At 40.6% G+C, this 11,824-nt stretch overlaps 1 long non-coding RNA gene across 2 annotated transcripts; it reads left to right on the top strand.

The window, feature by feature from the left end:
- The first annotated feature begins 4,535 nt into the window (after positions 1–4,535).
- LOC135090500 (uncharacterized) lies at positions 4,536–11,792 on the top strand. Of its 2 annotated transcripts, XR_010261962.1 has the most exons (7): positions 4,546–4,652; positions 5,832–6,248; positions 7,015–7,138; positions 7,742–8,938; positions 10,175–10,280; positions 10,727–10,886; positions 11,431–11,792. It is a non-coding gene; the product is annotated as an uncharacterized LOC135090500 (long non-coding RNA). The 2 variants fall into 2 exon arrangements; XR_010261961.1 differs by having other exon boundaries at positions 4,536–4,652; positions 5,832–7,138.
- The last annotated feature ends 32 nt before the right edge of the window (positions 11,793–11,824 follow it).

Below are 11,824 nucleotides of genomic sequence, written 5' to 3'. Positions count from 1 at the left end.
TACTGCTAATACTGCAACATTCTTCCTGAGGGGAACCACACACATTAACAATAACACATGTTACAAAAAACTACACCAAACATATTAAGCTCAACATTTTTGTATAATAATTTTTATAAACATGAATGACCAAAAATGGTTCTAGGATAAAAGAGGAAAAAAATGACAGAACACTACAGCATAACAGTACAAATGGCAGGTGTGTCTCTTTTCTCTTATTCCTTATTTGCAAGGATTAAAGCTGTTACCTTAGAGATCACAAGAAGTGGGACGGTACAGTTCGCTAAGCTGCCGGTACACGTAGGATGGTGCAGTACCTCGACTGAAATAAAAGAGATTTAAATGGTCAGCAGCCATTATTTAAAGCTAAGTGAGTAGATGTGCAAGATAAACAGGGTACAGTAAAATCCCTCTTGTCCGGCATCAACGGGACCGCCGACGTGCCGGACACTTGAATAGAAGTGAAATTATGTCCACGATGACCACCCTACACTCACGCATCTTACCACAACAATGATGATCAGCTGATCTGATCAGCTGCTTAAGTGTAAGCACAACACACTTCCTTTTTTCTACAACTTTAGGCGTGATGAAGTATGGAGTATGGAGTATGCCTCGCGTGGGAATTTTAATTGATTTTGTGAGCACACGTTGATTTTTTATTGATTTTAAGGCTCGGGGAAAAATGTGCCGGATACTTGAAGCTGCCGGATACTGGAATGCCGGATGAGAGGGATTTTACTGTATAATAAATTGAGTAAGTTGTTTATCTCACTCATAAGTAAAACATAAAGGCCTTTCATTTGATGCATTTAGGATCAGAAGTTTTACTGGGAGATGAAGTACAGTGCTAAATAACAGTTTGTGCATAAAGCTGACAAATACTGATGTCTCCTGAGGTCAGCCCAGGCCCAACAAGGAAAGCAAATGAAAAAATTAAATGAACCCCCAACATCACACCTTGAAAGGACCACACAGTCATATGAACAACACAAACTCACTTGTTAGTTATCAAACTGGTGACATTTTCTGGAGGAACGTAATCTAGCTGAGTCAGCGCAGTATTTACAGACGGCCAAAACTTTGTTCCCTCTGGGATAATAGAAGTGGTGGTTTGGTGGCTTATTTCTTCACAGCCCATCAAGCTAAATTTGTATGTGGGAGTGCACACATACAGCTGAAAATGAAGATTTGTGACAATAAGCAAAATGCACAATTCATGCCATGATTTTCAATATTATATAGGTACTGATCTGATAGTATCTAGCTCCACATGAGACAACAACAGGTTGAGGTTTGAGAAAGGACCATCCAACACTCAACACGAGGAATGTATATCCACCTACATGAAATAAACATGTGGAAAAGGAATGTATCAAAAACTGGAATCAAGAATTTCTGTGAGAATAAAATGGTATGTACTTTTGTGATACCTTCCCTGTTCAATTTGCAACAGTAAATATGTTTCAAATACTGCCCCACTGAAAGAGGTATCAGGATAATGACTAACAAATAAAACTTACTGGAACAGAATAAAACTTTGGTGGTGAGGCAAGAGAGGCTGCACCAACAAAGGTCTCAATGCCTCCGTTGGTCACCACCGTCTCGGTGCCAACGATGACCTTTGATGACCTTGTTGACACGTGACATGATGGGGAACACTGCAGAGTCTTGAATTAATGTTGTCTCAATTCCAGCAGTACATAAAGCTTTTGCCACTGGGTGACCCTGCACAAGTAAAAGATGTATTGAGAACATAAGAACGTAATAAAATAAAGGAAGCTGCAAGAAGCCATCACCCCTACATGTGGCAGTCCCTGTGTTATGTATTGTGCACATCAGACACGATGACGTGAAAGAGACGCATAAAACACCTTACATCATATTTAGGGGCACGTTCGGCAACAATAACGTGGAATTTCCTTTGTGTGGCTGCCTTGGTCAGGAAGGCCAAGACCAGTGGACACATTGCACACGTCACAATGACCTCATCATTGTGAATCTTGCTTACACCTTGGGCAGCTATCAATTCTTGGCTGAAATAAAAGGAATCAATATAATACTGGTAACAAACAACGTCAATGTCCCAAATGTCAGTGTAATCTTTACTCTACCTTTGTTCAACCTCAGCTTTCTGTTCACCAATGGCCTCAAGTACTCTGTCCTGCAGCTCTGGAATAACCTCCGTGCATTTTGGGAGATCTCCACATGCAGGGTGAGTCTACTAGCATGGACTGTGAGAGGCTTGGGTACTCCACACCTTGCTTCTCTCCACGTGGTGTGTTGTGTTCGTCAATTACTATCTGCGTGAAGAAGAAAAATAACTTAAATAAATAAATGAGATACACACACACACACACACACACACACGAGGGCAGACAGGCAAAATACGTAGAGAGAGAGAGAGAGAGAGAGAGAGAGAGAGAGAGAGAGAGAGAGAGAGAGAGAGAGAGAGAGAGAGAGAGAGAGAGAGAGAGAGAGAGAGAGAGAGAGAGAGAGGCTGTACTTAAGCAATTATATCTTTTCATACCACACACACACACACACACACGCACACGAACGTTTCCCTAAGGGCTCTCCTTGACACACAGAGAAAGGCTGGTAATTCTCTGTTGATCATTAGCTACAGTATGGAAGCCTCTGTTATACTTGGATATCTCTGTGGAGTATTGTTGTTTTTTAACGTCAAATGGTAAATACTTAATAATGATAAGCTGAGATATAACACAGTATTAAGCCAAGCCTTCAATTCACACAAGCTTTTCAATGATTTCACATTACGCCACACAAGGGACGAGACATTGCAGTGCAAGACCCGCCAGGACCAGTTTGAATTTGGCGCTTCAATCAGTAACATCTAGATACTTTGACAATTACAGTTATAATGGCCTGAGATTTATTTTTACACGCTTATAATTCTTTATATTTAATTTTCTATTAGTTTAGTATAATATAAAAGAAGTTGGTGCTTGTTATTGAAAGCTAAAAGTGTCTTGTGGATAGGTTGGCTTGCGTACTGTGCGGAGCAGGCTGGGACGGACGACACAACCAGACGTCAGACACAAGGCACTAGGTTAAAAGGGTGCCATAAACTGGTGCTTTATTTAACGTATTTTCGCAGAACAAGACAGTGACAGGGGCCGTGGTGGGTGCCTGCGTGTGCTGGTGCAAGCTTGGTGCCTGCCGGGAGGTGCCTGCAGTGCCACAAGGGATAATATTGGTAAGAAACCGGCCCACCACTTGTCCAGCCAGCTAATTTGCACAGTGTGATGTAACAGGCGGTAACTGTGATAGTGTTGTTACGTGTCACCCACAACAACAACAACACAGGGCTGTCAGGTCAGTGGTTAACCTTACTGTTTATTGTTGAGCCTCGTATTTCATGTTTTTGCACCTGGTTAGGAATATATTGACGTGACCCAGCATTCCACGGTGCCACAAGCGCTCCAAGCCTCCACCACAAAACTCTTACTAATTAACCATGACAGGAATTATAAAAACGTCAAAAAAATACACTTATCTAATGTTATCAGCTGAGGTGGAGGCAGCCTTCCCCATTTGTCCGCCAATATCTGCTTCATTTCTCACTTATTGTAAGCCTAACACGTCACTAAGTGGAGCCACATAACTAGGCTTTCATATCCGCTAGCTAGATATATCTGCCATTGCCTCATTTAGTTACGATGGAAGAATAACAGGCAAAATAGCGGCCGTTCTCTCCACTGACAAGGGCCGCCATGATGCCTGGCTACCTCTGCCAACCTGCTTCAACCTGTGGGTTCCAATATTTTTTAATTTTTTTCTTAACTTCTTTATTCTGCTGGTATAGCATGTTTTTTATGGTTTATAAAAATAATTATTTGCTTTAGAAGTATTTTCGTGGCTTGTGTTGAGTTGTGTTCAATTTTGTGTTGCTTGCCGAAAATGCGGGGTGTTTTTTTAGCAGTATTTTGACAAACTTGATTTTTTATTTCACGTTCTAACTACGTCTTTTGTATTTCTAAAAATTGCTTATGATTTTTAAATTGTTTTTTGGTTCCTGTTGAGAGAAATAAGTGGACTTTAAAAATGGTTTATGGTCCTGTTAAAAGTTGTTATTACAACACTTTTTGTGTTATTGTCTCTCTATTTGAGCTTGTAACTAACTTTTCATTGCTTGAAAAAATTGTTTGTATGTTTTAAAGTGTTTTATCTTGTTGTTGAGTCAAAATAGGTGGACTTTTCAGTGGTTTTTAATCGTATTTAGGTTCAACACTTGGTTTTTACACAATTTCGGTTTTATTTGTTTACTTCTTGTTCCAGGTCACTTTTGATTGTGTAAGATGATAGTTCAGATTTTTTAAAAATTTTTACGTTCCTAAAAATTCAAATGTTGTGGACTTTTCAATGATTTAAATGGTGCCGAATATTTCAACACTTTTTCCATATTTCATTTGGATATTTTTTAAATACTACTCAGGCTAAAGCTGTTTTAATATTGTGAATATTATTTTAAGTATTTGTCAAGTCAGAATATATAAGGCATTCCAGCCTAGCTCCATTTTTTCGAGGGGTCAATTTCGAAATGAAATCCGTTACGGTACGTAAAATTGCCGTGACGTCACGGCCGCCATCATGGACCAGGGACCTTGATCGGCTCCGCTGTCTCCTCGGTAATAATTATCGTACTTTGCAGTGTTTTCCTGGTGTTTCCACGTGTTTCTAAACTCAGACGTGTAGATAAGAGTAGAATGAGTAAGAAAATAAGAGAAATAGAGGAGGAAGAGGAAAGGAGAAGGAATAGAGGAGGTGGTAAAACAGAAAAATGATAAGAAAACAATATTTAGCTTAATTTTCCCTGCTGCCCTGTCTGTCTTGGTAGTATTTGTCTTCCCTGACAGTGCTTCCAGTGTATTTGGTGTGTTTAAGAGGTGTTGGAGTGTGTCTGGAGGTGTTTAGGGAGTGTTGCAGTGTGTCTGGAGGTGTTGAAAGGGTGTTGAAGTGTGTGTTTTAGGGATTTGGTGATGTTTGAGTCAATATTTAGCGTTCCTGGTGTGTTTTGGGGTGTCTTAGGCTTGTTTAGGAGTGCTTTAAGTGTGTTTGGGACTGTTTTCAATGTTTTTTGATGTTTCAAGTGTATTTTAGGATGTTATGGACGAGTTTGGGTGTGTTTTGTGTGGATACCGGGGAATTTTGGGTGCGTTTGTGGGTATTTTAGGTCAGTCTGGGTGTTTTGGGGTGTTTTAAGTGTGTTTTGGGCCGTTTTCAGTGTTTTGGGATGTTTTAAGTGTGTTTTAGAATGTTATGGATGAGTTTGAGTGTGTTTTGGGTAGGTACGGTGTGTTTTCGATGCGTTTAAAGTCAATTGGGTGAGTTTTGGAGTATTTTAAGTGTGTTTGGGGATATTTTGGTGCACTTTCGATGTGTTTAGGGTGTTTTTTGTGCGTTTAGGAGTGTTTAAGGTGTTTTAAGGTGTTTTAGTGTGGTTGGAGTTGCTTTTGAGGTGTTTTGGTTATGTTAAAGGCATGTTGCAGATAAGTACTGGGTCTTTGAGGGTAGAAGTGGTGTGCTGGAGGTAAAATAAAAGGTTCTGGAGTGTTTAAGGGGGGACTGTGATAGTAGAAGCGTGTCAGGGGTGTTATAGCGTGTGTTGTGATGTATGAAGCTTCTAGATGCACGTGTGTGGGATGTCTGGGTCTGTACGAGGTGTTGTGGTGTTGGAGTCCTAGCAGGGGAAGGTACTGGAGGTTGTAGTGATGGGTAGAGGGTAAAAACAGAGGTACACTTTAGGTTAGGTAAGGTTAAGTGTTCATTGGTGTTGATTCAGTAATACGATCTTTTTTTCTTTTAAGATACAAATGTAGAGGGACGAAATAGGGAAGCAGGAAGACCACCACCACCACCACCACCATCACCACCAGCAGTGTGGAAGAAAGTTTAGGCAAGCGAAGAAAGTTGGAAAATTAATAATTAAACGCTTGCTGTCTTTTATTATCTTGAGTATAAAATGGTTATATGACAATCTCTCTCTCTCTCTCTCTCTCTCTCTCTCTCTCTCTCTCTCTCTCTCTCTCTCTCTCTCTCTCTCTCTCTCTCTCTCTCTCTCTCTCTCTCTCTCTCTCTCTCTCTCAGCTTTGTATTAGTTACCCGTTGACAGAAGTGACAGCCGCGTTTTCTCTTGTCAGATGTAAACAAAGCGGTAGTTTCCTTCCAGCTGGTGATAAAACTCTTTCTCGCTCTTCCTCACTCTCCCACGTCACGGAAGCAGTGTGTGTGTGTGTGTGTGTGTGTGTGAAGAAGAAAATGTTATATTATATCTACGTGTTTAAAAGTTTCCTTCATTTAAGTCCAAAGAGGCTGGCTGGCTGATGCTAAGGAAGGAAGAAAGGGGTGGTGTTTAGGGGTCTGGGATGGAAAGCGAGTGATGTGTTTTGTAGCCTTCAGATAAAAAATATTAACAAAGTTTACACAGTGGGAAAATTTTGGTGGTGAGAGAGAAAATGACTAAAATATTACCTCAAATTTAACCAAACGTGGTGGAGCTTCACACTCCTCAGCTGACCCTAATCAAACCAAGCCTAACCCAAAGAAGCCTACCCTAACTTGTGTCTGGTGCTTCCTCCTCCCCAAGACTGGCTATCTCGTGTCTTAATCCCAAGCTGGCCTAACCAAACTTTACCTAACCTAACCTAAGCAATTCTAACCTAGCCAAACCTTACCTAAGCAAGCCTAACCTAGCCAAGCCTTACCTAACCTAACCTAACCTAACCTAACCTAACCTAGCCAAACCTTACCTAAGCAAGCCTAACCTAGCCAAGCCTTACCTAACCTAACCTAACCTAACCTAGCCAAACCTTACCTAAGCAAGCCTAACCTAGCCAAGCCTTACCTAACCTAACCTAACCTAACCTCACCTCACCTAACCTAACCTAAAGAAACCTAGCCAAACCTAACATAACCTAGCCTAACCAAACCTAACCTAACCTACATCCTCTTCCCACGGCCCCACTTAACCAAACCTAATGTAACTTTCAGAGCAACGGCAACCCTCCGATCCGGCAAGCAAGTTGGCGGCAGCGATGGCGGTGGCGGCGGCAGTGGTGGTGAGGTGGACGGCAGGGACAGAGGGGCAGTACAGGCTGCGGACATCAAGGAGAAGGTGAGCAGGGTGTTGTGTTGGTGTGTGTTGGTGTGTGTTGCTAAGCTGAGATGCAATATTTGTCACTCAACACTCGTGCAACACTGCCTCCATGCACAAGTGTGTCGGGAAAATGATTTAAAGTCGTAAAAATGTTCTTGTTTTACTTTATTTATTTATTTATTTATTTTGTTTTATTTTTTGTATATATAGGAGGGACACTGGTCAAAGGGAACTAAGTACAATAAGAAAAAAATACTGAGAAAAAATAAAAGATAAAAATGACCTCACTTAACCTAACCTAACCTAACATAAGCTAACTTAACCTAACATAACTTAGCCTAACCTCTTTTAACCTAACATAACTTAACCTAACTTAACTTAACCTAACCTAACTTAACCTAACTTAACCTAACCTCTTTTAACCTAACCTCTTTTAACCTAACCTAACCTAACTTAACTTAACCTAACCTAACTTAACCTAACCTCACTTAACCTCACTTAACCTAACCTAACGTAACTTAACCTAACCTAACCTAACCTCACTTAACCTAACCTCACTTAACCTAACATAACCTAACCTCACTTAACCTAACGTAACCTAACCTAACCTAACACCCACAGAGGAACGCACGGACAAGCAAGGTGTTATTCGGCAGTCTGATCCTGGACCTGCTCGGCTTGAAGGTGGTGCTGCCCGTGTCTCCTGCTCTCCTCGACTGTTACTCCAAGCACAACACCAGCGGCTTGTATTCCTCTCAGCTCTCCTGTGTGACTTATTACCAGCATATCATCGGTTTCGCTGCGAGGTTCCATTCTGTCTTGTTTGGTAATTAAGTGGGTTTGTTGTGTTTTGTATTGGTTTATATATTTTTAGCTTGTTTTTATTATTATTTTTTCAATTTTTTTATCCTATTATCTATTTATTTATTTTTTGTTTGTTTGTTTGTTTACAGGGTGTGTGTGTGTTTGTTTGTGTTCCTGCTGTTCAATATTGCAGCTTGTTTTCTTTATTATTGTTATTTTGTGTTTTATTCTATTTCAGTGTTCTGAGGGAGTCTTCAGGTGTTTTTGGGGTGTTTTGGGGTGTTTCTGGAGTGTTTTGGGGTGTTTTTGGTGTGTTGTGAAGTGTTTTGATGTGTTTTGGGGTGGTTAAGGGGTGTTTTGAAGTGTTTTGTGGTGTTGTGGAGGTGTTTTGGGATTTTTGGTGTGTTTTAAAGTGTTTTGGGATGTTTTTGGAATGTTTTGATGTGTTTTGAGATGTTTAGGAGTATTTTTGGAGTATTTTGGTGTGTTTTTGGAGTGTTTTGGGATGTGTTTGTAGTGTTTTGGGGTGTTTTGGGGTATTTTGAAGGTGTTTTGGTGTGTTTTTGGAGTGTTTTGGGGTATTTTGGGATGTTTTGGTGTGTTTTGGGTTATTTTGAGAGTGTTTTGGTGTGTTTTTGGAGTGTTTCTGGGTGTTTTGGAGTATTTTGAGGGTGTTTAAAGGTGTTGTGGTAGTTTAAAATATATTGTTAGTTTACTTTTTTTTAACTTTTTATTTTCTTATGCATTATTTTATTTCTTATTTATATTGTGGTGTGTTGTCGGTGTGTCCTAACCTAACCTAACCAGCCTACCCTCTCCTAACCTCCCCTCAACCCACAGGCACTGATTGGCGTGACATTCAGCATAGGCTTCACCGTCGGGCACACTGTGGGGGCTGCGTTCTCCCGCTGGGGAAGTACTGGGTGGTTCGCGGCCTCGGCTGTCTACGCACGCACTCTCACTGTGGCTAACATAATATTCTTTGCTGTCTTCTTCCAGGAATCGCTGCCTGAGGTGTGTGTGTGTGTGTGTGTGTGTGTGTGTGTGTGTCTCATTTATTTTTTTTATTATGTATATTTTTTTTGTTTTGTATAATTTTTGCTTTTTTTTTTTTTCCTTTCATTTTTTCTTTCTTTGCTTATTTTGTAATTTGTTTGTATTTCCTTGTGTCTCTGAATGTTGTTAAAGAGAGGTGCATTGTGAGTAAAGCATCATTTTCTCTTTCCTTTCCTCATTTCTTTACTTTTCCCTCTTATTCCTTCCTTTCTGTCATCATTACAAACCCTTTCTATTCATTACAAACCCTTTCTCTCATTTTCCTTACCATAAACCATCAAAACATCTTAACAATCTCATTTAAATCACTTTTCTTTTCATTATCATCTGTTTGTTTACATTCTCTTGCTTTCTTTCACTTATTAATTCATTACACTCCTGTTTGTGTGTTTAGGAATGTTTTGAGATATTTTGGGGTGTTTTGGAGGTGTTTTGGGGTGTTTTTTCAAGTGTTTTGAGGTAAATTGTCTGTTTTTGGGTATATTTGTCTGTTTTTGTCTGTTTTTTGGGTATTATTGGGGTTTTGGAGGTGTTTTGGGGGTGTTTTTGCAAGTGTTTTGAGGTAAATTGTCTTTTTTGGGTATTTTTTGGGTTTTGGAGATGTTTTGGGGGTGTTTTTGCAAGTGTTTTGAGGTAAATTGTCTTTTTTGGGTATTATTGGGGTTTTGGAGGTGTTTTTTCAAGTGTTGAGGTAAATTGTCTTTTTTTGGGTATTATTGGGGTTTTGGAGGTGTTTTGGGGGTGTTTTTTCAAGTGTTTTGAGGTAAATTGTCTGTTTTTGGGTGTTTAATGGTGTTTTGGGAGTGTTTTGCAAGTTTTTGAGGTAAATAGTGTGTTTTGGGGTGTTTAATGGTGTTTTGAGAGTGTTTTGCAAGTGTTTTGAGGTAAATAGTGTGTTTTGGGAGTGTTTTGCAAGTGTTTTGAGGTAAATAGTTTGTTTTGGGGTGTTTAATGGTGTCTTGGTGGTGTTTCAGGGTTATATAGGGGTGTTTGGGGGTGATCTAGGGTAAGTAGTGTTATCAAGGCTGTAGTGGAAGTTACTGTGGGTTTTCAAAGGGTGTTTCCATGGTGATTCACTTGTATTTTATCCCTTGTACAGTAAAACTCCCTTTCCCTGAGTTGGCAACACTGTTTGTTTACGTTCGCTGTTGTCTCGTGTGTGAGTCAGATTTGTGTCTTGTTCTTCCACCGCAGGGCAGAAGGAGGAGGGACATCGGTGCCAGTTTGACCGAGGCTTGGGAGGTGATCAATCCTAGGGCTCTATTCTCCGTCAGCTGTGTCAAGGGCCTGGGCAGAGAAGGTGTGTGTGTGTGTGTTTGTATGTTCAGTATTGTGTGTTTGTTCGTGTTTGTAGTATTGTGTGTGTGTGTGTGTGTGTGTGTGTGTGTGCACTAGCAAATATTCCCTTATGTTTACTCCTGAAACACACACACACACACACACACACACACACACACACACACACACACACACACACACACACACACACCACCTCCTGTTCCTCCTCCTCCTCCTCTCCCTTCATTCATACACACACACACACACACACACACACACACACACACACACACACACACACACACACACACACACACACACACACACACACACACACACTACCTCCCGTTCCTCCTCCTCCTCCTCTCCCTTCATTCATAAACATCTGTCTTTCTCTCTCTCTGTAGAACGCATGAAATTAATACAACTTAGCCGAGTTTACTTCCTCTACCTGTTCCTGTATTCCAGCCTGGAGTTAACGCTGATCTTCGCGACCCACCACAAGCATAGTTACGACTCGTTGGCGCAGGACCGCAAGTTTTCCTTCCTGGGCCTGGTCATGGCAATTACACAGAGAGGGTTTATGCGAAGTGTTAAGACTGGAACTGAAAAAGCAACTGCCAATTAGGTATGGTGTGTTCTGGGGTTTGTGTGTGTGTGTGTGTTGGAGAGGGTTTGTGTGTGTGTGTGGCCGGGAAAGGGTTGCCTGTGTGTGTGTTTTCAAGGGTGTTTTCATGGTTCGAGTTTAACAGGGTGTAGTGGAAGTTACTGAGGTTTTCAAGGGTGTTTTTCATGGTTCTTGTTTAACAGGGTGTAGTGGAAGTTACTGGGGTTTTCAAGGGTGTTTTCATGGTTTTTGTTTAACAGGGTGTAGTGGAAGTTACTGGGGTTTTCAAGGGTGTTTTCATGGTTCTAGTCTAACAGGCTGTAGTGCAAGTTACTGGGGTTTTCAAGGATGTTTTCATGGTTCTAGTTTAATGGGCTGTAGTGGAAGTTACTGAGGTTTACAAAGTATATTTTCAAATCTATATTTTTACTGTGTAGAATTACAATATAAAACAACAGGATTTATCAGTAACAGTTTAAGTAACAATTAGTTTAAGATCATATTATTTTCTTTTCCTTGCATTTAATCATTGTATGCCTGTATCTAATTCATGTTGGTTTCACAGGCACACACCTACATTGTGATGCAGCTCCTTGGAGGTGGAGAGCTGGCTGCCTCAGAGGATCAGGAAACACGAGAGGTTCACAGAGGCTCGCCTCGGGCTTCGGTCGTCGTGAGGAACCTGGTGTCAGCAGTTCACTACGTGCACAGGAAAAGCATCAGTGTTCACGGAGACCTAAAGCCAGACAGGGGTGAAAAGGGTTGGTGTTGAGGATAGACAGAAAAGAAAAGAAAAGAAAGGAAAGGTAAAAAAAGGAAGTTTTTTTGCATTGATTTTCCATCTGCTTATTTTAAAGAATTTATTGCATGGAATATTATTGATCTCCATCATTTGTATGGCCTTTATAATAAAAAGTATGAATTTATTCCATTCAGATATTATCCTTCTCCGAGGCCAT

This window comes from Scylla paramamosain, chromosome 35 (genome assembly GCF_035594125.1).
Source record: "Scylla paramamosain isolate STU-SP2022 chromosome 35, ASM3559412v1, whole genome shotgun sequence".
Lineage (NCBI taxonomy): Eukaryota > Metazoa > Arthropoda > Malacostraca > Decapoda > Portunidae > Scylla > Scylla paramamosain.
This window is presented reverse-complemented; position numbering and strand designations above follow the sequence as displayed.